At 30.5% G+C, this 26577-nt stretch overlaps 1 pseudogene; it reads right to left on the bottom strand.

The window, feature by feature from the left end:
• Positions 1 to 221: 221 nt before the first annotated feature.
• LOC140858030 (uncharacterized) overlaps positions 222 to 26577 on the bottom strand; it is a 97245-nt pseudogene continuing 70889 nt past the window's right edge.

A 26577-nucleotide genomic window follows, 5' to 3' on the forward strand; every position in this document is an offset into this window, starting at 1 on the left:
CCTATTAAATCAATATTACAAAATAAATCAAATTAATTGAATTAATTTTCTAAAATCTTCTATTAAGGTTTATCAGGATCTTCACCCTTGTCCCCAATTTTTTTTTTAATTATTTGAAACGAGAGAGAGAGAAGAACCTCTTCTTCTCTTCTTCTCATCCAAAATAGGGGACCCGATCCCCTCATCTCCTCTCCCCCTCACGTGGCCAAGGAAGGCCAACTTCAGCCACCCTTGGCAGTCCCCAATGGTGGTGAAACCACAAGCCCAACGACAGCCCCAACGGCGGCTGTTGCTGGCGGCACACAGGGAACGAAAATAAGAAAAACAAGGATGGCCCTGTTCTTCTCCAATTCAACAGCTTGCCGTCACTTGCCGACGAAAAAAAAAATCCTGAAAGGAAGAAGAGTAGGGAAGGAGCTTACCTTGCTCCAGCGGCCGACAAGAGCTCCGGCGAACCCCCTTCTTCCCATTCAAGAGCCCGCGGATCCTCTTGAAAAATCTCTCCAATCTCCTAAAAATCCCTCCAAAATCCTATTGTAGAGACCTAAGGGAGGGAAGGAGAGGTTTATAGGGGAGTTATCCTAACTTAAGTCGGACTCTATCGATCTGATTTTATCAGAGTCGGAGAGGAAGAAGACTCCGGTTAGGAGTCTTCGTCCTCCTCCCATTGGGGCTCTTTCGGGCTCTCTAAGGTTTGCCAGGCCCAAGAGCCCCTATGGGCTGGGCCGTGACACCATCGGTATATAAACTTTTGCTAGCTATCCTAATGTGTCACATATAATTTATTATCGGCCTATATAAGTACTATAAAAAATCAGAAAAAAATGATGATATTGAATCTTTAAGGGCACTTTTTATTGCCGCAAAAAAAAAAAGAGATAGTTCCCAAACTATTGATAATTAATTATGGACACCATCTTAAGACGTCCCATAGAAAAATGCCATAAAATACAGATAAGGTGTTAAAAGTATTTGGGGCATTTTTTCTTGCTTATAGTGGCATGTAGGTTGGGAGCCTTCAAAGTTTCCTTGTGGAAAACTAAAACAATTTATATCATAAAAGTATATCTAAACATAAGATTTTGAAAGCAGTTATCAATATGAAAAATGAAAAGCTGAGGATCTAGAGGCTAATGAAGAAACTAGAAGAAGGGACAAGTGGTAATTTCTAATTATTTCTAAGAATTCCACCAATTGGTCATTTTATCATTCTACATAATGCACTAGGATTGCATGGAATCTACTTGTAGAAAGAGAATACCAGAGTGCACCCACTAAAAAGACAAGCTTTACAAACTTTTTTTAATCATCAAGGTGTTGGAATATTTATAAGGATGGGTTCGTAAGCCTCATAGAACTTCTATTTCTATATGATATAGCTTTCCTAAAAAGAAAAATAAAATAAAATAACAAAAAGTTGTTTTCTAGGTTTTGTAGGACATATAAACTAATGAACAGAGGCTTCTAGAAGAGAACAAGTAAAGACCAGAAGTCTAGAAAAATTGTCCTTAACCAAACAATTTTGTGGAATGGCAAAGTAAGCTGAACTTCAGCCGCGAGACATCAACATGATAGATTTTTAGTAAAATGGACACAACTTTCTTGTCTGAGATCTGAAAATGCATTGAAAAGTCATCTCAAACATCTTTGAGAGATCTAAAGACCACATGAGGACTTGTGGTAGTGAAGGGTGCTGGATATTGGTCCTCGAGCATGTTTCAACATTGTTTCTCTTACGTCTGTAACTATCTTTAGTTCGAATGATGTTTGTCCATGTTTACACACATTTTGAGGTATTCAATGGTGAAACTAGATATAAGATGTTTCAGAGTCAAATAACTATAGGTCACATATTTTTGACCTACATCACAAATACTTCCTGAATGGACTAAAGTATTTCTAGCATACCTCAAAAACAAAGGGAAGCAGTTTTTTTTCATTTCCTTCCCCTTTGGTGAATATTAATATTTTAATGATAATAATTAATTTTGGAGTTTGTGAGCATTGATATATGAATATAGAGTATGGACTTTTTTCTTTAATTTAATAATTGAACACTACAACAAAAATATTTTTTTATGGCAAATTACTTATGTCATTTCTTATTGTATGCCACTAATTTTTTTTACTATATTATAGTAAAAATACTGCCATCTTTTAATAAGTATTTTTATTAACGGTACTTTATTATAAATATCACTATAAATTTATATTTTACAGCATATAACTTGAAATGCTCGAAACTAGAATTGCTATTATGGCATTTAACTAATTTACTAATAAATAATATTATAATTTATGAGATTTTAAAGAATTGTCGCTAAATCTTAAATTGTTAATTTTGATATCAAGATTGGTTTAGTTATACCGATCCAATCAAATAAGTTATTGTCCACATATATTCTTAGCATTACTATATATAGGTTATTGGTTTGATCGGACTTATATTAAAATATTAAGCATAAAAATATAATAAAAGAATATTAACATTTTTTGCTTCAAAAATCATTATTACTTTTTATTATAGCATTAATAAAAGTAATCATAAATTATATATTTTTAAAGAATTTATGAAAAAATTATATATATGAATATGGAGATGCACAAAATTAATTTTTAAATATTTTTGACAATAAAACCTTAAACAAAAAGAATTAAATAAATTAAGTTCATTTTTATTTTTGTGAAAAATAAAAATATTTTAAAAGATTAAAATATTACATATTAAATATACATCAAATACTTATTTAATGATATGAATATATGTTAATAAATTAAATAAACTATTTTTATGCTAATAATCTGAATTATAGTATGGTGGTTAAGAGCTTACCAATTCAAATAAGAGATTGCTGGTTTGAATCCTCCCTTGATTTCAATTTTAAGATATATAATTTATTTTTTATAATTTTTATAGATATATATAAAATACCGATATTAAAACTTTAAAAACACTTACATATGACGAGTTTGAAATTTTAAAGGTACTCACATATGCCGCAAAAATAAAAATTTTTATCATTATTTTTTTTAAAAATATTAATAATTAATTATCAATACCATCTTAAGATAGTATATAAGAAAATATCACAAAAATATCAAAAAGCTATTTGTGGCATTTTTTGGCATATAGCGGTACTTAAAAATATCACCAAAGGTCATTTTTATTAAAGTGAAATATATCATTTTTCTTTTTCTTTTTTTTTTTTGTATTTTTTGGCTTGTTTCTCCAGTGGAACCTGATAACTTGTTCTTTAGAAATCTTATAAACTAAGTCCATATAATCTCCCTAATGTAGACATCATGCATTAGAAATATCTAGAAGGATTAGATATTCATTATATAGTTGAAATATAAAAAGATATGTACTATAATAGAGTAAAAAAAAGTTGAGGCTCTATATTAGGGTAGGTTATGTTCATGCCTTGTTGAGCTAGGTAAGCCAAGAATATAATGCATATACAGACATCATATCCCTTCCAAACAGAACATAGCTTGCAATCATATTTACATACACGTAGCAAAAAGCAAGAGGTTTGTTTCTACGCACAATGATCAGGGTCACATGAGACGTAGTTAAGGCAAGAAAAAAATTAAAATTATTTGAAATATATTCACATGAAATTCTAATACACATATAAATACTACACAAATTCATACAAAAATTTTTCTGTTCCTGAGTTGCTTATATAAACTCTTCTAACTGAAACTCAAAATCCTGAAATACAAAATATAGACATTTATATATAATGGGCACATACACATGCGAATATAAAAATGTAGAGAATAGAGACACCAGGTCAATATGATAATATATGCACAGATCCAAGAGATGCCAATAGGAACAAGGAAACTGCCGGGGTTACCAGGCTAGCAACTCAAAATCAATTGGTTAATGCAACCATTTATGCTTCAATATATACTCTGTATTTCTTTCTCCTTGTCTTTTATTTGATATCTCCATTATTGTTTCAATAGGTTGGAGACATTTAGGGCACTTATTTGATTGAAGCCTTAATGTGTTTGCACATTCACTGCACACACATTGGAATATGAAACCAAGTTACCAAACTTGAGGTTCTACCATGTACATGGGAGAGAAGTCAAGTGGAATGATATTCGCCTGTCTCCTTGAGCAACCTTTTGAATACCTAAAAGGAAAAAAATGAGATAATAGCATCGTGTAGTTTATTGAATCCTCTCCATTTGCTGACAAGGAAGCACAATAGTATCCCTTAATTTGGACATACAAGTAACATATTTCTTTTCAAAATCATCACCATCAAATCCTGCTTTTGTTGAAATCCCTACATCAAAAATTTCTTGCAATTCATAGCATTCACCTCGGCCAAAAATATTTGTTTTGTAACTTTTACTTGGAATGGCCCATCATTAATCTTCTTTATGGCTGCTTCAGTAATCTAAGCACCAGTAACAACTGCAGACTCACATGTAAGCTCATCTTTCGGAAGACATAGGGGACCAGCTTCAGCATAGACAACCAGTTAGCACTATGCTTGGTCGGTTTAAATCATATTTGCTCTACTTTCAAGACTAATCAAAACTATATCCAAGCTAGACCCAGATATCAAATAGGGCACCTCTAGATCTAATTGGATCAAGTCCAACTTGATAAGATCCAAAACTAATCCCTTAATTTAGACCTTAAACTATGTCCAACTCTTAAGTCTTACTCTATAAGTTAGGTCTGACTATCCAAGTCAAGTCAATAAAACTTAATTTGAGCTGTTTTACTATTTTTTGAAGTAACATTGTCTCCATTTTGTTTATCATTTGGAACTTTCATAATTATCATATTATACTTATTAATATTTTTATTTTTGTGGTTTCTCAACTTATAGTAGAATACTAAATTTTTCAAAAAATATATTGGCTTATTTATTTAAAGTGTGCCTTTATCTTTTCGAATCTTATTTTAACTACTAGAATTATAACAATTAATTTTGAGTCCATTACATATTTATTTTTTATTTAATATATTTTTAAATCTTACAGGCCTTTTGAATATTCATCTCACTTATCTCTTCTTTCAACTCTACAATGTGTTAATCCGTGATTTCTAAGTTACATGCCTCAGAGATTCATGATTTATAAGATTTCATCTGTCTACAAAAAAGACAACATGCTATGAAGTATTAGAGTTTCCATCTCATTTCTTGAACTAATAAAACATTTTTCAATGGCATTGACAAACTTTTGCATATATTAATTTGGAGTTGTTATCTATTGCTTTAATTTTTTTCTTCTTTTGCATACATTTCAATAATTCCTCTACTTGTCTAGATGTATCTGATATTTTTTTAAAAGAATCTAAATTCATATCTCCTTTTTCTTACAAAAAAATATATATATATACATATAGATATTTAGATAATATAAGGATTATGAAGTCATCCAATATTTCAGAAATTTCTAATGCTATAGAAACTACTAGATAAAAGTAGAAAAACAAATAAGACAAACAAGATAACTAGAAAAATAGTTCTTATATTATTTGATTAATTTCATTTTTGTATCATTAGTCAGTAGATTTCATTATTTTATTATAAAAAAAAAAGTCATGCCAAATTAGCTAATGAAGCATGTTAAAGGAATGAATGAAAAATTGAAGACATGACTCTTGCATTAGTAATCTAAACTTATCAAGATAAATACTAATAGAGTTTTGGTTAAACATTGGCTATAATTGCTTAATTGGATAAAAAAGACCATATGTAATCTACTTAGGACTTGGTTCTATAAAATTCTGATTTCTAGGTGATATTTTGAAGGGAATGGCAGAAAATTATTGATTTTTATCACTAACAATTTGCATTCTAAACCAATTGTGGATCACCTTTTGTAAGTCTTTAATTGTCCCAATTATCTCTAACACTTTAACTCATTATCTAGGATAGTAAAGGGAAGGCAAATGGTAGGACAAATTATATGCTCAAATTTTATTTTTTTATTTCATAATTGAAATTTTTTATTTTTGTTTCCTACATTTTTCTTAATTTAATGTAATACCCAGCCTCAAAAATTTCCCCTTACATGAATCTCAGGGCATGAATAAGAAAACAAAAAAAAAAGAAAAGAGAATATTGAAGACTCCCATCGGGAGCTAGTCTTCTTCCACGAGAATAGATCAGAGAGGAAACCAAATCCAGCTAAGATTCAACCTCCCCTCCATCCTATAAAACTCTCTCTCCCTCTCCTATGAATCTCCATTAGAAATCACCAAGGTTTTTCTCTCCATTTCTCTTGATTTATGTCAGATTTCTAGACCCTTGCTTGTCGAAAATTGGAGCCAGAGATGTCATTGGAGCCTGAGGCAAGCTCCGACCTTCTTTCCTCTCTTCCTTCCCCTCTTTTCTAAGACATCATGCACAGCTGGCGACCATTGGACTTGCCGAAAAAGCCATCAAATAAGAACCCCTATCTTTTCCTGTTTGAATGAGCCTTCTTCTTCCTTTTTTCGGCCATTAGCATTGCTGTCCGTGGTGCCATAGCGATGGAACATGACCCCCCGACCTCCTTGCTTTCTTCTCCAGAGGTTTTGGCCGCTGATGATCAGAAAAATCAAAGAAAAGGGGGTGGTCCCCTATTTTTTCATGTATTTTGTTTTTTCTTTTGTGGGCCGATCACTTGTCGCTGGCCATCCCTTGCTCTACCACTGTCAACCAGCGGTTCACCGCCCGTTGCCGGACCTTCAGCTGTGCCGCTGCACCTACTGGAGCACAAACCACCACCCTATTTCTCTTCCCTGTTCGACCAAAGGAAAAGGGAGAACAAAAAAAAAGAAACAACAAAAGAAGAAGAAGAAGAAAAGTAAAGAAAGAAAGGAAAAAAAGGGGAGAAAGAGGGAGAATTTTCTCTCTCCTATCTCTCTCTCCTCTTTTATGTCTCTCTCTACTCTCTCTTTCTCTCTCTATCTAATCTTTGGAATCTATTATGAACCTAAGATGATCTTTTCAAAGAGATCCGAACTCATTTTGATATTCATGCATTATGTCGCATCCCAGCACAGCCTTTATCAGATATTCATAGAATCTGATCACTGTTAACTCCTCACTACAACAAAATAGGTTATTAGCGATGAAAATTTTTTATCGCTAATAATCTATTTTCATCGCTAATAGTTATTAGCGATAAAATTTTCATCATTAATATTTTATCACAAATAATCACATCATTGATAATATTTTATGATGAAAAAAAAAATTATCATGAGTAATCGATTATTTGTAACAAAAACTTTTCATCATTAATAAAATTTATTTTTTGAAAATTATTTATGATGAAAAATTTTAGTCATAAAAAAAAATATTTTCGATAAAATTTAACATCACAAATAAATAATAAATTAATAACGATAAAAATATTTTCATCACTATTAATTTAATTAAAAAATTTTATGAAAATCAAATTTTTAAAAATTTTTTACGATGAAAAATTTTCATCACAAATATGATTTTTTGCAATGAAAATTTTTTATTGCTATTAATTAATCAAATTTATAAAAATATTAGTGATGTAAATTTTTCATCACAAATGTAATTATTAGCGATGAAAATATTTTCATAGCTATTAATTTAATAATATTTTTTTTTGAAAATCAAATTTAAATAATATTAGCGATGTAAAGCTTACATCGTAAATACAATAATTTTTGATGTAAATTTTTATCACTAATAAATATCAATTATTTAAGATAAAAATATTTTTATCATTATTAATTTTATATAAAATTTTAATATTATTAAATTTATTAAAAATTTTATTTACAATCAATTTTTTATCATAATAAAATATTTTTGATGACCAATATTTTATTAAAAATAATTCTATCGCTAATAAGTTACACATATTTTTTAAAAAAAATAATTTATGAATACATATTTTAAATTTATATTTATAATATTTTTTATAAATTAAAAATAAAAATAAAAAATTTATATAATAAACTTATAAATAAATTTTATTATTTTATTATATTAAATTAAAATTATAAAAAATTTAAAATAAAAATAAAAAACTACATAAAGAGATCGTCAAGTGTCAAAAATTTGGACTTCTGTGAACATTATGTATGTAGCACATAGTGTAAGATAAAGTTCAATTTTGATATTCACACTACCAAGGATATGTCAGATTATATACATTCAAACCTTTCAAGTTCTCCTATAATTGAATCGAGGAGTGGATATCATTATTTTTTGATATCCATGGATGATTATTCTAGAAAGCTCTGTGTGTTTTTTTTGAACACAAGGATGAAGTGTTTGCTAAATTCAAATAGTGGAAAGTTTGGTTAAGAAGCAAATCTGAAAAAAGATTAAAACATTGAGACCAATAATGGCTTGGAGTACTATTCGGGTGAATTTGATAGTTCTATAAGAATAAAGATATAGTGAGATATCATGTTGTACAAGGAACACTATAACATAATAGAGTTGTAGAATGGATGAATAATACACTTATGAAAAGAGCTTGATGTATGCTCTCAAATGCTAAACTCAACAAAATCTTTTATGTTGAAGCAGTTAATACAGCATGACATATGATAAATCGATCTCCATCAACTATAACTGAGTATATGATTCTACATGAGGTATAGTCTGATTACTCTATTAATTATTCTAGTTCAAGAATATTTAGTTGCTCTGCATATATTCATGTGAATGATGATAAACTTGAACCGAATGCACAAAGATGCATATTCTTAGGTTACACAAATTGGCTGAGGGGTATAAATTATGGTGTAAAGATTATTCTAGATCATCCAAAATTAATATGTAGAGATATTACTTTTTATCAGTCTATTATGTTGAACCAAAGAAGGAATCTATTGATAGTGTCGTTATAAATCATGGTGTCAGTAAATAAATGGAAGTTGATGTTAAAGCTATAGGGAGAGTGTCACAAAATTCTCCAATTCAGTCCAATGAGATAGAGATGCAAGATTCTATGTAGAATGATGTGTCACCATAGCAACAGCAGTACAGTATTACTATTGCTATGGAGAAGAGGCAGATTAGGCCACATTTATGATATGTGTTTTTAGTTCATTCTATGTAGTAGTTGGATAGTATTGAGGGTGAGGCATCTTTCTCATCTCAGGATATAGTGAGAAGCAAGGAATTTGCAAAATAGATCACAGCTATGGATAGAGAAATTGAGTTACTTCAGGAAAATTATACTTGAAAGTTAGTTCAGCTGCCCAAGGATAAAAATATATTAGACTATAAATGGGTTTGCAAGAAGAAAGAAGGCATTCTTGGGGCTAAGGTAGCATGGTTCAAGACACGCTTAATGGCAGAAGGCTATACTCAGAAGGTGAGAGTGAACTTTCATGAAGTGTTCTCTCTTGTTGTAAAGCATAGCTCCATACGTGTTTTACTAGCTATGTTTTGTGCATTTAATTTAGAGCTTAAGTAATTTGATGTCAAAACCACCTTCTTGTATGATAAGTTAGAGCAGTCATGGTTGGAAAGATTTCTTATTCTAGATAAAGAGAATTGTTTGTCTGTTGAAAACTTCTTTATATGGTGTGAAGTAGTTACCTAGGCAATGGTATAAAAGTTTTCACATTTTTATGGTTAATAATGGCTCTATCAAAAATCATAATAGCTATATTTATCAAAGAAAACTTACCAATAATTTCTCTATGTATTTGCTATTGTATGTTAATAATATATTGATTACAACTAAGGATAAATCTGAAATCAACTAGTTGAAAGTTCATTTGAGTGGTGAATTTGAAATGAAGGATTTGTGTCTGGTAGAGAAGATTTTGGGATGGAGATCTATAGAGGAGGTGCTTGAATGTTTTGGTATGGATAGATTCAAATTGGACAGTACTTCTTTGGCTGCACATTTTGAATTATCTGCTCATTATCACTGTGAACTAAGAAGGAGATGGAGCATATGTCACATGTTCCATATGCTAGTATAATTGATAGCTTGATATATGCAATGATTTGCCCTAGATCCAATATTTCACATACTATTTACTATAGTTAGCAGGTACATGGGCAATCCTCGAAAGATACATTAGCCAACTATGAAATGTATTATGGGATATTTGAATGGCTCTACAAATGTTGGCTTAGTTTATCATAGTAGCACATTAATTAATAGTATTATAGGCTATATTAGTTTTGATTATGCAAGTGACTTAGATAAATGACAATCGCTGACAAGAAATATCTTTACTCTTAGTTTAGAAGACAGCCACTGCAATGAACTAGCTAATATGTTAATAAATCCACTTCCAATTACCAACTTCAAAAATTGCTTAGACTTGATTGGTGTTTGTAAAGGTTGATACCATTAGGGGCAAGTGAGGAAGAGAAAGTGAGAAAGGTTTTGATCTATTTGACTTAATAAACTTCAAGCAAGATGGAGATTCTTTGAGTATGTCTTTACTTCTAGCACTACTAGAAATCAACATTTCACTAAGAGATATCACTAAGGGATCTATCTCTCGAAAAATCATTGAAGGATTAGAAAGGGATTTTCAGGAGATGTTAAGTTGCATTCAAAATCCAGTTTCACTAGAGAATCTTTAAGCAATCTGTGAAGGATTTACTACCCTTGGAAATTCCTCGATGATCTGTAAGGAATCAGTGACTGATTACTTATTATTTTCACCAAGGGATTTGTAAGGGAAGTTCTGTCTCTTAGAGATTTATCAAAGGATGAATCCTTGGTGCTAATAAGATATTTTTAAAAGTAAAAAGAATATATTAGAGAGGGATTTTTCTTAGAAATCTCTTAATGATATTGAAATCTAGTACCAAGTGAATGTCACTTATAGATTCCCTTACTGACATAAAAATAAAACTCATTGGCAAAATTAGTGCCACATACTGATCTCTTATAGAAATTAAATCAAAAGAATCCCTCCACCCCTCCCTCTCTCTCTAACCCATTCAGATCTCATCAGATCGCCCCTCTCTCTCTAATTGAAGAACAAACCATCCACCTCTCCCTCCACTCCACCACCCCTCCAACTCTCCAACGAATGAGCAGGAGGTGAGCAGCTCACAAATGACACTGTTGAAAGATGCGAGGTGAGCAAGAGATGAGCACACTTCACGTAAGTGACCCTCATCGAACCAGCACATAGCACATCGAATCATTCAACCAGCCACTAAACAGGCACCAAAGAGCACTGTTCAACCAGCATAAAGCATGCCGCAAGTTTCACTCATTCCACAAGTGAGCCACCCTTCTCTCTCTCTCTCTCTCTTTTCCATCGAGATGTGTTTCCATTAGATTTTTTGAAAATTAGGATTTCTCAATTTCAATCATTTAGGATTTTTTTCTCAAAAATTAGGATTTTTCTATTCCAGCATTTTTTGTTTAAATTGGTGTCTAATTTCAATAGCTTCTTAGTAATTGGTGTTTAAATTTGTTCTTTGACCATAAATGCCGATGTAATTTTTTAAAGTTAAGTTGTAGGTTCTAGTAACACATTGTATTAATGTTCAAATGAGAATTTACTAGCTGAATCTTCTTCATAATTTATTATTGCCATGTTCTTGTACTTAGCTGATTACGTAGTATTTGTTGCCTTCTCCTTATTTATTTTAAAGAATTATCACTTTGTTAAAGCAACATGTCTACATCATGGTTAGTGATTTTGAGAACTCTGGTATGATGAGCATCTTGGTATTAGGAGAGGCTTCTGATTTAGTGCATTGGTATGAAAAACTACAAAGCAGATATCACTATAATAAGATTTGTGATTTCCTATGTCATGTACTCTTTAAGATTCAAATGCTTCATAGCTTGATTTAGTTTTTACCATTTGGATAGGATCGAGACTCACTTAAGAAGTTTGAAACTGGAAATGTGCACTATAGTTTTGCATGTTTTGTGTTCTTGTTGTTTCCTTTATTATGACAGTTGGACAGATTTTTTTTGGATACCCGATTTATCCCAAACCCAAAAATGATCCGCTTAATTATACATTATAGAGTTTGAGGTACATTTGAAATTTAAAATTAACATTCGTTCAGATTTGGGACTTGCCTCTCAGATGCCCCCTTATTATATATATATATATATATATATATATATATATATATATATTATATATATATATATTGTATAAATTTTATAAAAATATATAAATAATTGAAGGATGAGAGGATTTGAGTTCTAAAAGTTTGGATGGCCTAACAACTATCTTAATCAATCTATTTTTAAATTAACTAATATTATATTTATCTTGTTTATACTCTTATATATAAATAATGGCCACTCTTAGTCTCCCATTTGATTGAAACTCATAAAGTCCTCTTATATATTAATACCCAACACAAAAACCAAACCATTGTCTAAGCTTTCCTATTTGGCCACTCCAAGCCTCCCACCCAATTGAAACTACTAATGATAGAAAAACTAGAGGGAAAAACCCTAGGCAAATATAGAGAAAATCACTAGAAAAAAAATGGGAAAGATAGAAAAAATTGAAAGGTAACACCTTTCCCCACATAGATTGATATTTTTTTTCCTTTCTCTCTTTTCTGTTTTCATTTCATTTTCTTTTTTCGAGATCTGTGGGAAAGGAGGGCACCTGAGAGAGATCGGAGGGGTTTCTTAGGTTCTAGTTGGGGTTTTGTCTCAAGCATATGAGTTTTGTGCGAGTTGTGGCATTGGGAGTTGGTCCCTTGAGGTTTTGAGAGCTTAATCTTGGTAGAAGCATAATGTTTTGTAGGGTTTGGAGATTTTCCATCAAAAGAATTCTTCTTTGGCTACAAAATTTTCAATTCATGGTTCTCCTATATCTTGCTAAAGGGAAAAAAATATCTGGCCATTTTTTTTTACTTTCAGAAGCCACCACATGTCGCGAAAGGAGGCTAAGATAGATCAAAACTCTCTTTTATTGGTTTAAGTCTTAATTAGAATCAATTTAGAAGTAGTTCTAAATTTCATGACATTTTTTGTCCTTGCATGACTGCCACTTAAGTTGTAGGTGATTATTTCATTGAGGATTGTTTGTTGACAACATTTGTAGGTTGAATATGTGATAATATAGGGAAAACTATATCAATTCTTTTTTTTTTTGGGCAAAAGTGTATACTCTTTTTTCTTTTTAGCAAATAGATTGATAAAGGTGCTGGCTGTACATTGATTTTATGTAGGTAAAAAGGACACATTATGTCAGTGATCGTAATTGGATGCGTAATCACTTGAGAAATGGATATATCACTGACAAATTTAAGAGGTTGAAAGATTCCTTCAGTTTGTATTTTCACAACCTAATAATGTCGATAGAAATGGAATTAGATGTCTATGTTCAAAGTATCGTATCTTGAAGTTTTGAATTAGAGATGAAGTGGTTTTGCACCTTTACTATAAAGGTTTTGATGAGCATTATACCATATGGACTTTACATGGTGAGACTTATAGTCACATCAAAAAATCTTTAGAAGATGATATTAATCCATACAGAAGATTGGTAGTAGAAGAGTTCGGTCTAGAATTTTAAGAATTGCAACTGAATATGAAGATCACCAATGAGAAGGGTTATAATGTGCATGAACCCCTGAATCCATATGTTGAGAAATTCTATTCTTTGGTGAGAGTAGTGGATGAGCCATTATGGGAGGGTAGTTGGAAGCACACCAAACTATTTACAGTGTCACAACTCTTAAATTGTAAGTCTGAATTCAATATGAATGAAAATTGTTATAATCATCTCCTGTCGATTGCCAAAGGCTTGTTATTAGAAGATGAGATGCTAGTAGATAACTTCTATGAAATTAAAAAGATGATGGGAAAGCTTGGCCTTGGCTATTAAAAGATTGATGTGTCCTAATATGTGTATGTTGTATTATTTGGAAGATAAGGCAAAGATAGAATGCAATGTTTGTGGTCATGCTCGGTGGAAATCTAAGAGAAATAATCATGGTGCAAGGGCAAAGAATGTCCCTTTTAAAGTACTACGATATCTCTCACTAACCAATAGGCTTCAAAGACTATTTATGTCACAAAAAATAGTATAACATATGACTTGGCATGCTTCAAATTAATAGGTGTGCATATGGTTTTATAGCACATCCATATGATAATGAGGCATGGAAGCATTTTGATAGAACCCATCTTGACTTTGCATCCAATCTCAGAAATGTGCGTTTGGGATTGTATACTGATGGGTTCAATCCTTTTGGACATTCATCAACATCTCATTCATGTTGGTTTGTTTTGATTACAATATACAATTTACCTCCATGGATGTGCCTTAAGCGGTAGTACATTTTTTTAAGCATGGTGATATCAGGTCTGAAGAGTTCAAACATGAATATTGATGTATTCCTAAGGCCACTAATTGAGGAGTTGAAGCAATTATGGAGAGTGGGAGTGAATACTTATGATGTGAGTAGAAGGTAAAATTTTTAGATGCGATTGGTATCATGCTGAGAGATGCGTAAGAGTGCAACATGATCATAGTCTCGTGGATGTGCACCACAGATCACGATTGAATACCAATGAGCCTTTTGTATCAGCACGATGAGTGCAACCAATATATTACACTGTTTATCCATGCAATAGTAGGGAGACATGTGATTGGTGGGCTGCATGTAAAACTAAAGCTAGAAATTCTTTTGATATTCTTTTAGTGGATAATGTATCTCTGGATATTGATGTGTATCAAGAGGATGAGATCACAAACTCATCTATAGTTTGAGCTAATGAAGAACTTGATGCACCTAATTTGCTAGTTGATTTCTCTTAATATGAAATGCTTAATGATGATGAGACACGTAAGTTGCAAAAAAGACTAGAAGAAGTGGTTGTAGAAGAGGAAGAGGAAAAAAAAGAGGAGGATGAAGAGGATGCAAAGGATGAAAAAAAGAAAAAGAATTTGAAGACGATGACGAGTTTGATGAGAAAAAAAATGAGTTTGAGTTGCTTGATAGCGATAATGATTGATTTATATAATATTGTTATTCACATTTAAATTTAGTTGCTGTGTTATGTACTATCATATTGGATTGTTTACAATTATATATATTTTAGATAATTTTGATCATAATTTATCAAATATTTATTTTGACTATTTGATCTATGCCTACATTGTGGGTATGTATAATATTATTGCAAATAATATATGCGATCTTAAGTTAGATTCATGAAATATATGCATCTAACCTTTGTATATGAATAGGGATAGTGACACATGGTGGAGCATCCAGACTTAGTGGATGGAGTGGTAGAGAAAGAGATGTATCCTGACAACAGCTTTGAGATGAACATGATGGAGATGAACATGATGAGAATATTGGGAGACACCACAACAATCTATCTATAGGCTATTTAACGTACCTCCACCTACTGAGGGGCATGGCTTATTGCCTGTGGAGTCCTCTATCAATCTTTCACCTCATGTACCCGACAGTGTGGGTTCAATTGACCCTATGCATGCAAGAGGCCCGAACCAACCTAACCCTAAGCCAACCATTAAGGTAGATAAGTTTTCCATCATAGTGAAAATGAATAAGTAGGTTTTGTAATTACATGTTCTTATTTGACATCTATTTTTGTTATTATTTCGTATGATTAATTTGGTTGAAGTTTAATGAGTAGATTCATCGAGCTTGAGATGTCATATCAGATTTGTGTTTGGCTGAAGCAGTGCTTTAAAGAAGCTTGGCCTTTGTGGGATTTGATGGAGCAAACAACCAAAGATGAGTTGTTGTGCAGATTTAAGGTAATGTATTAGACTTTTACTTAGTTCATAACATGAGTAAGTTATTATGATAATAGAGCATAAGTCATTGAGGTACAGATGGTCTCCAATAGAAGATCATAATATTAGAAAATATAAGGTGATTACCAATTGATGTCTACTTACTCATATGATGAGTGAGTTACAAAAAAAATATCACGATAAGAAAAAAATATTTTTACGATGGAATTATTTACGACGTAAATAATTAAATTCATCATAAATAATAAAATATTTATGATAAAAATATATTTTCATCGTAAATAGTTTACTGTCAGCGATGAAAAAAAAATTCATCATAAATATAAATTATTTATGATGAATATTTTCATCAAAAATAATACATCATTTATTTTAATTTTAAATTTCAAAATATTCATGATAAAAATATTTTTATCATAAAAATTTAAGTATTTATGATGAAAAATATTTTTTCATCAGAATTATCTTATTCACAATGAAAATATTTCATCACCAATATTTGAAAAAAAAATGAGAAATTTAAAAATTTAAAAATGATAGATTATTTGTGATAAAAATATTCTATCATAAATAATTGAGTATTTATGATCAAAAATAATTTTCATCATAAATACTTGATTATTTATGATGAAAATATTTACATCACCAATATTTTGAAAAACATAAAAAATTTAAAAATTATAGACTATTTATGATAAAAATATTTTATCATAAATAATTGAGTATTTACGATCAAAAAAAAATTTCATCATAAATACTCATTTATTTATGGTGAAAATATTTTCATCACCAATATTTTGAAAAAAATGAGAAATTTAAAAAATTTAAAGATTATAGATTATTTGTGATGAAAATATTCAATTGTAAATAAATAAGAGTTTGAGAACAAAAATAATTTTCATCATAAATACTCGATTATTTATGATAAAAATATTTTTATCATCAATATTTTGAAAGAAATGAGAAATATAAAAAATTCAAAAATTATAGATTTTTGTGATGAAAATATCTCATCATAAATAAATGAGTGTTTGTGACCAAAAATAATTTTTATCATAAATACTCGATTATTCATGATAAAAATATTTTATCACCAATATTTAAAGAAATAAGAAATTCAAAAATTATAGATTATTTATGATAAAAATATTTTATTATAAATAATTGAGTACTTATGATCAAAAATAATTTCCATCATAGCTACTTGATTATTTATGATGAAAATATTTTTATCACCAATATTTTGAAAAAAATAAGAAATTTAAAAAACTCAAAAATTATAAATTTTTTATAATGAAAATATTTCATGGTAAATAATTAAGTATTTATGATCAAAAATAATTTTCATTGTAAATACTCATTTATTTATGATGAAAATATTTTTATCATCAATATTTCAAAAAAAATAAGAAATTTTAAAAAAGTTCAAAAATTATAGATTATTTGTGATAAAAATATTCTATCATAAATAAATAAATTTTTAGAACCAAAAATAATTTTCATCATAAATACTCGATTACTTACGATAAAAATATTTTCATCATCAATATTTTAAAAAATAAAAAATTCAAAAAATTCAAAAATTATAAATTATTTATGATAAAAATATTTTGTAATAAATAATTTAGTATTTATAACCAAAAATGATTTCCATCATAAATACTCATTTATTTATGATGAAAATATTTTTATTATTAATATTTTAAAAATAAAAAAATTAAAAAAATTAAAAAATTATAGATTATTTATGATGAAAATATTATATTGTAAATAATTAAGTATTTGTGACTAAAACTAATTTTCATCATAAATACTCAATTATTTATGATGAAAATATTTTCATCATCAATATTTTAAAAAAATTAAAAATTTAAAAAATTCAAAAATTACAAATTACTTATGATAAAAATATTCTATCATAAATAATTAAGTATTTATGATTAAAAATAATTTTCATCATAAATACTCAATTATTTATGATAAAAATATTTTCATCATCAATATTTTTAAAAAAAATAAGAAATTTAAAAAATTTAAAAATTATAAATTATTTATGATACAAATATTCCATCATAAATAATTAAGTATTTATGATGAAAAATAATTTTCATCATAAATACTTGATTATTTATGATGAAAATATTTTCATCATCAATATTTTTAAAAAAAATAAAAATTTTAAAAAATTCAAAAATTATAAATTATTTGTGATAAAAATATTCTATCATAAATAATTAAGTATTTATGATCAAAAAAGATTTTCATCCTAAATACTCAATTATTTATGATAAAAATATTTTCATCACCAATATTTAAAAAATCAAAAGTTGCTTATTATTTGTGATGAAAATTTTCCATCATAAATAATCATATATTTATGTTGAAACTTTTATTTTTATTATAAATACTTGATTATTGATGATAAAAATATTTTCATCATAAGTACTTAAAAAATTTAAAAATAAAAAAATAAAACTTATTATTTGCAATAAAATTTTTCATTATAAATAATATTATTTATGATAAAAATTTTATTTTTATCATAAATACCTTTATTTATGATGAAAATATTTTCATCATCAATATGTAAAAAAATTAAAACTTAAAAAAATCATAAAATTTAAATTTTTGATTTTGTGTAAGGCAATTGCATCTATTTTTTGTAGCAGCTATATATATCTTTTGTCCTTTTACATGATAAAAAAGCAAATATGAGTTATGATCCAGATCAAACTTTTTATATGAAAAAATCATATGAAAGTGGATGATATTTATGAATTAGAATGAATAGATTCTTTTGAATGAAATAAGCTATACGTTTATTTGTGATGTAAAATTTATCTGTTCATCGCTGTTACTGTTACTAGTGATATCAATGAATCTTTCTGATGGAGTGTCTGCCTTAAGCTGCATGAAAGGAGCCTCCACGATTGCTTCCCACATCGATCGATACTCAAATATATCTCTGTAGAAGTTTCAATCATAAGAAAATAAATAATATGAGCACTCATCTTTCTAGCAATGTAAAGCATAAATATAAGCTTGTACTTTATAACACAACTTATACTACCTGTAGGTCTGCTTTGAATCTGGTTAATTGCTAGATCATTATGCTCACACAATTCTATGATATTCTCATACTCCAACTTTCAGAACGAGGACTCCAAAAAGAAGATGAGCTCCTTAGAGATCGAAGACTTCAAAGCTATCGATCTCTCATAGTGCCCATTCCATTGCGAAAGTTGAGTAGTTCTTCTTATAACAATTATTAGTGATGTAAATTAAATTTTTCATCAAAATTACATTTTTTATGTACATAATTCTTTTGAAGAAAAAATTATAAATTAACTATTTATATAAAATTTTTTGATTAATAAAAATTTAATTTTTTTAATGAATTTATTTTGGAAATTTTTTTTAGATCAAATTTTTTTTATATTAAAGAAAATTAATTTTATTTTTTATCATGAATATTTTTTAATATCATTTTTTGTTGTTAAATTTTTTGGATGGAAAATTTTCTTAATGAGAAAAATCTAAAATTAATTTTTTATGAATTTATTATTGGAAAGATATTTAATTATTAGCAATGTAAAATGAATTTTTATCGTAAATAGTCTTTAAATTTTAAAAAAAATAGTGGAGAAATTAATTATTGGCAATAAAAATTGAATTTAAGTTGCTAATAAGCTTATTAATGATTAAATTTTATGTTTTCATCACCAATAATTTTTTTTTACAAAATTATTTTAGAGAAAAAAAAATTTTAGTGGGGAATTTTTTTTTATGGGAATTATTGGGGATGAAAACTAAATTTTTGTTGCTAATAATTGTATTAATGATTAAATTTTGTTTTCATCACAAATAATTTTTTTAGATGAAAATTTTTTTAGTGGGGATTATTTTTGGCAGGAATTATTGGTGATGAATTTTAAATTTTTATTGCTAATAAATTTATTAACGAAGAAATTTTTTGTTTCATCATTGATAAAATTTTTTTTTGGGCAAAAAAATTTTTTTAGTGGAGAATTTTTTTTGATGGAAATTATTGGTGACAAAAATCAAATTTCCATTGCTAATAATATTATTAATGACAAAAAAAAATTTCATCGTAAATAATTTTTTTTGATGATAAATTTTTTGAGTAGGAAATTTTTTTTATTAGAAATTGTTAATGATGAAAATAATTTTACATCGCTAATAATATTATTAGTGACGAAATTTTTTATCACTAATAGTTTTGCATTCAATGTCCGTCAAATTGACGTCTCTTCACGCAAAACCCTCTCCCCCCCTCCCCTCTCCTCTCTCTCCTCTCTTCTCCTCTCTCCCTTCTCCCTCAGCATGCTCTCCTTGAGCTCTCACCTCTCCCCTCTCCTCTCTCCCTCTCCCTCTCCCCTCTCCCTCTCCATGCTCTCCCCCCTCTCTTCCCGCCGGCGAGCCCATCCCCACCATCGCCACCGCCGTCTGCACTGTTGCTGCACCGCCATTGCCATTGCCGTTGCTGTCTGTCGGAGGTAAGGTTCTTCCAACCCTTTTTTTGTGTTGATTGGGCCATCGGGGAGAGGGTTGCGGGGGGGGCGTGGGCGGTCGGTAGTGCCACAAGGCCGAGGAGGGGGTAGACCGGAGAAGACTGGGTCGGGGGGCGGCCAGGGGTGAAATGATGGTGGGGATGGGTTCAGGGGGTAGCCGGGGGCAAGACAGAGGCGACTAGGTGGTCGTGGGCGGCCGGTAGCACCATGGGGCAGGGGAGGGGGTTGGCCGGCAGAGATGGGGTTGGGGGGTGGTTGGGGGTGAAACGGGGGTGGGGATGGGGTCGGGGGGTGATCAGGGGCGAGATGGGGGCGGGTTGGTGGCCATGGGCAGTCGACAGCACCGCGAGGCCAGGGACGGGGTCGGTCGATGGAGACGGGGTCGGGGGCGGTCGGGGGCGAAACGAGGTGGGGATGGGCTCGACCATGACACGACGATGCCACGGGGCCACAAAGTGGGTTGGTCGAAGAGGGGGTCAGTCGGTGGGTGACGGTGGGGAGGTGGTCGATCGAGGAGGGGTGGGTGATAGCGGGGAGGGGGGAAAGGAAGAGAGAAAGGAGGGGGAAAAAAGAAAAAAAGAAAAGAAAAATAAGAAAAATAAAAAAAATAAAAAAATAAAATATTAATCAAATATTTTATTATTTGATTAATAAAAATTAAATCTAAATCATGATTCGAATTAGATCGAGGTCAAGATTTGGGACAAAATCTCAATTCGAATTGGGATCCAGATCGAGATCTAATCAAGATCCAAGTTGGAATCCGGGTCACGAGGGGTTGGAGATGGCGGCAATGCTACGGGGGGTGGCTCGCGAGGGGTGGGTGACAGTAGCAGTGCTATGGGAAGGTGGGTCACGGGGGTCGAGTCCAGACGGTGCGGGGTGTGTGACAGCACCGACATCGTGAGAGCGGGGGCCATGGGAGGTCGAGTCTAGAGCTCGTTTAGGAAAAAAATATTTAAGAAAAATATTTTTAGGTAAAAATATTTTAAAAAAATAAAAAATTATTTATTATTTTTAGATAAAAAATATTTTTAAAAAAATAAAAAATCATCGGGTCCTCGAGATTAGGTTTACACATATGTCGATTATTATGATTTGGAGGAGGATTTACATATTGAGGAAGATACGAATATTGATAAGTAGATCTATATTCTTTGTTCAATCCTTCTCTTACAATAATAGTATGCGATATAATTCTATTCATTATAATATAATTTATTTTTGTTATTATTGTTCAATATTATATTCATTTATATGTCAAGAATTGCAGGTATAGCACTACAAGACAGACGACGATGTTTGCATTCACAGTCTATCCCGAAGGCTGAGGTGCCTTCACCGATTTCCATTGCCGCACCAACTCCGTCGTCAGAGGGTCTTGCACTAGCAGGTCTGAGTGCTTTTATTATACTATTTATATAATGAAATTTATTTTTTTTATTTGGATAGCTATTATACTAATGATTTATTTATTATTGTTTCAGGTCAGTCTTCACCAGTAGTGAGGTGAGGGCGAGGTTCATCGAAGAACCTCGCTCTAGAGCGTTGGAGATGCAAGCACTTGGGACAACATCTCTGTATTGAGATACCACCTAGCTACACCAAACCCATTAGAGGATGGTGCGAGTCGTGGCAGACCGAGCTGGGCATCATATACCGCAGTTATGCCCTCGTTTTAGCTTTTCGATCGGTGTCACATTATATTGGCTCAAAGAGAGATTTTCTACACCCAGTTATCGATAAAATAAATTATACTGTGAATATTTAATTAGTATGGTATTCTTCTAATATTTGTTATTGACAGGGTGTATTTGATATTATTGATTTTGAGGAAGATCGTATGCGGTGAGCTATGGATGCTCATTTATCTTTGCATTTTAAGGAGTATCACCACCGCATCCATCAGCATTGGTACCATGTGATGCAAGATCATGAGGTGGAGATAGTGCAGCAATGACCCTATGACAGCATCACTATGGATAATTGGGCTCTCATATGCCGGTATTATGAGGATCCAGCATATCAGGTTATATATCTAAACTTTTTTTTTATAGAGTTTAATAATTAAATTATTTATTCTTAAATTTAGTTTGTTACCTACTAATTTGACTGCTAACTGTATAGAGAAGATGTGCCCAGAACGTTGTGAATCGGAATAGACAGACCATACCGCATTATGGGGGTTCGAGATCGTTCGCTCGTCCCATGGAGCAGATGGTAAGTAATTTTTAATTAGTATATAATTTTTTATCTATTTAAAATTTTTTTAATTAATTATTCTCAAATTACAGAGAGATATTGAGAGTGGTGAGCTTCCTAATAGAATTGATATCTACCAGTGGACCCACCAGCGACAGTCAGGGGAGTGGATGATGGGGAGCTCAGAGTTTTTTGTAAATTTTTTAATTATTTTTTTATTCATAGTTTGACTTTCAGTACGAAATTAAAATAGCTATAATTTTAATTTTCAAGACCATATGATAGATATCAGTTCCCAACCTACTCCTGAGGGCTCGACCGCACCCACAGATGATGAGATCTGTGATCAGGTGCTTGGTATGAGATCTTATTATGTTAGGAATCTAGGGCATGGGTTCACTGCTCTTTTATCCTCATGCTCATATAGGGCTGACATCCATGCTGCCTGTGATGCTCGGCTGGTGGAGGTATAGAGGTAAGCTGAGCAGCGAATTGATGAGTTGACTGCACGCATCGATGAGTACTAGCAGCTCCAGATCTAGATAATGGAGCTGATAGTGCAAATGGAGTAGATGATATAGTTGACGAGGCAGCAGCAGGCCGGTCTGAACTCATTCGAGCACTCCCCTTCCCCATCCCATTCTCTTTTTGCAGATGCCGACACTTGACGGCCTATTTGTGTAGCTTTTTATTTTTATTTTAGATCTTTTTTAATTTTAATTTAATATAATAAAATGATGAAAATTATTTATAAATTTATTATATAATTTTTTTATTATAATTTTATATTTTAAATTTATAAAAATATTATAAATATAAATTAAATATATATATTCATAAATTATTTTTAAATAAATATCTATAAATTATTAGTGATGAAATTATTTTCAATGAAATATTGGTCGTAAAAAAATATATTAGTAATAAAAATTGATCATAAATAAATTGTTTTAATAAATTTAAAAATATTAAAATTTTATATTAAATTAATAATGATGAAAATATTTTCATCACAAATAATTAAAAATTTATTGCCAATGAAAATTTATGTCAGAAATTGAAATATTTATGATGTAAAATTTATATCACTAATATTTTTTAAAATTTGATTTTTATAAAATTTTTTAATTAAATTAATAGTGATAAAAATATTTTCATCATAAATAATGATATTTGTGATGAAAAATTTACATCACTAATATTTTCCTAAATTTAATTTTCATAAAAATTTTTAATTAAATTAATAGTGATGAAAATATTTTCATCACAAATAATCATATTTGTGATGAAAAATTTACATCACTAAATTTTTTTTAAATTTAATTTTTATAAAAATTTTTATTTAAATTAATAGCGATGAAAATATTTTCATTGCTACTAATTTAATATTTATTAGTGATGAAAATTTGCATAAAAAATTATGATATTTATGATGAAAAATTTCCATCACTAATACTTTTTTAAATTTTATTTTCATAAAAAGATTTAATTAAATTAATAGCAATGAATAAAATTCATCATAAATAATTAATTTCATCATAAATTATCTTTTTTATGATTAAAATTTTTCATCATAAATTGTTTTCAAAAAAATATTTTTTTAACGGTAAAAATTTTTCATCGATAATATTTATTATTTATGATGAAAATTTTTTTTGTTGTAAAAAATTATCAATGACGGTATCATCTGTGACTAAATATTAGCGATGAAAATTTTATTGCTAATAACTATTAGCGATGAAAATAAATTATTAGCGATGAAATTTTTTCATCGTTAATATCCTGTTTTGTTGTAGTGTGTGTTGATGAGTTAAAGGAGATGAATCCACGAGCCATACTGGCAGATACGATCGGTAAAGTTCATCCAAATTGAATGAAGCAAGAGATATGGGATGAGTTGTGTTAGAAGCATTAGTTTAAGGATAAGTGATAGTAAAAATCTAAAGCTACTTGAAAAAATCTATTTAAGGAGGAGATCCCTCCTCTTTTCCTTCCACCGAAGATTCTAAGCCCGGTCGGCGGCAATCGCCGGAAAAATCCCGCGGAAGACCGTCCCTATGCCATCCAATTTCTCATCGAAAAAGCTTCACCGACGTCAGAGGTAAGCCTCCTCCTCTTCCTCTCTTCTCCCTTTTCCTTCCCGTGCCGGTGTGCATGCTCACCGACGATCGGAGTCGCTGGATTTTGTTGCGGAAGAACATTTCTTTTTGCCATTTTTTTCGATGCCAGTGGTCACTGCCGACCACTGGTTTGGTCCCCCTCTTACCGTTGGATCGCCCCCCTTCGGCCGCCGACCATCCCCGTGCCGACTGCATAGTCGATCGGCCAACCAATGAGGGGATTAAAGATCCCCTGTTTCAGCCCAAAAGAAACCCATGGGAAAAGAAGAAGAAAAGAAGAAGAAGAAGAAGGAAAAGAAAAGAAAAATAAAAGAAAAAAGAAAAAAAAAGAAAAAGAAGAAAAAAAAATAATACAATAATAATGTAATAATAATAAATAGGATTTTCTCCTCTCTCTTCCGTGAAGGAAAAAGAAAAAAAAAAGAGAAAGAAAGAAAAGAAGAAAGAAAAAAAAATTAATTAATTATTAAATAATGATATAAATAATAAAATATGAGAAAGAGAGTTTCTCTCTCTTTCCTCTCTTCCTTCAACTTGAACTAATATTTTCTCTCTCTAGAATTGGACTTTCTCTCTCTATTTCTCTCTTTACTTTCTCTCTCTAGAATCTTTCCTCTAGATTATTTCTCTCTCCTAAGATTTCTAGAATTTTGAGAAGAATGATGATGAATTTAAATGATCATCATGATGGATTTTTGATCTGTGATCATCGGACGGTATACCGACACCCACTTTGATCAGATTAGATATTTTTAAGATTTTAATTTCTATAATTTTATTAAATTATCCACATGATAATCTTAGCATGATTTGATCTGATCGATCGAATTTATTGAATCATATTGTCTGAAGAATTCAAGATGAGTTTTCTCTCTCTGGAATTTTTTCTCTCTAAAATATTCTCTCTCTTGATTGATTCTCTCTCTAAAAAGGTTAGTGAATGAAGGAATTTTTTTTAATAGTCTTGATCTGATTCTAATGAAGAACCCTGATCCATGATTGTCAAACAGCGTACTGGCAACCATCTTGATCAGACCATGAATCTTTAGATTTGATCATCCATGATTTCGATCTAACCATGACTTGATTTGATCATGTTGATTTCACTAATCGAGATATTGGACCAATCGTAATGTTGGATTGTGTCACCTGATCAATTCAAATTGTACCTCATAAATTCTCTCTCCTCTAATTGTCTCTCTCTACTTGATTTTATGAAATCGATGAAGAAACCTCGGTCCTGTCACTTCGAATCCGATTTGATCTGATAGTCAAATTTTGGATCGTTTAGGTCCTAATTAGATTTTGATTAGATGAAATTAGATGATCGGACCCAATCTAAACCGTTGAAATATGATATTCGTGTTCTTTCTAATTATTGAAATTGATTCTGTATAGGATTGTGAATGTTTGATCATGGGATATCGCGATATGATCTACGAACAAAATTTTTGGAAGAAAATTTATAGAATTATGTGGATTTATTGAAATACGTTCGAGGTAAGTAATATTTTATTTTTTTTAGATTTATCGATAAATTATAATATATTTTTCTGACATGATTTATGAAACGATGCATGAATTGGATGAATGGTATTTTGTTATGAAAATATCTTATTTGAAATATTATGATGAAGCATGATTGAATATATTGATTCCATGATGCATTATATTGATTGATTTCGATATTACATGATTATATATTTTATTATCAAAATTAGAATATGAAATATGATTTATGAAGAATTATGATATAAGAAATATTATGAATTGACAACCTAACTATGTAAAGGACCCCGCCAATGGGGGCATATACGTTGGCAATTGATTGTCCTGAGGGTTTATGTCATCAGCGAGACCAGCGACATGTCGCTAGCGAGACCAGCGACATGTCGCCAGAGAGACCAGCGACAAACCGCCAGAGAGACCAGCGGTTCCGAAGGACTTTGCTGCCAGATGATTCGCAGCTACCGCAAGCAGATACGCGGTATTATGA

Source organism: Elaeis guineensis, chromosome 5 (assembly GCF_000442705.2).
Source record: "Elaeis guineensis isolate ETL-2024a chromosome 5, EG11, whole genome shotgun sequence".
NCBI lineage: Eukaryota > Viridiplantae > Streptophyta > Magnoliopsida > Arecales > Arecaceae > Elaeis > Elaeis guineensis.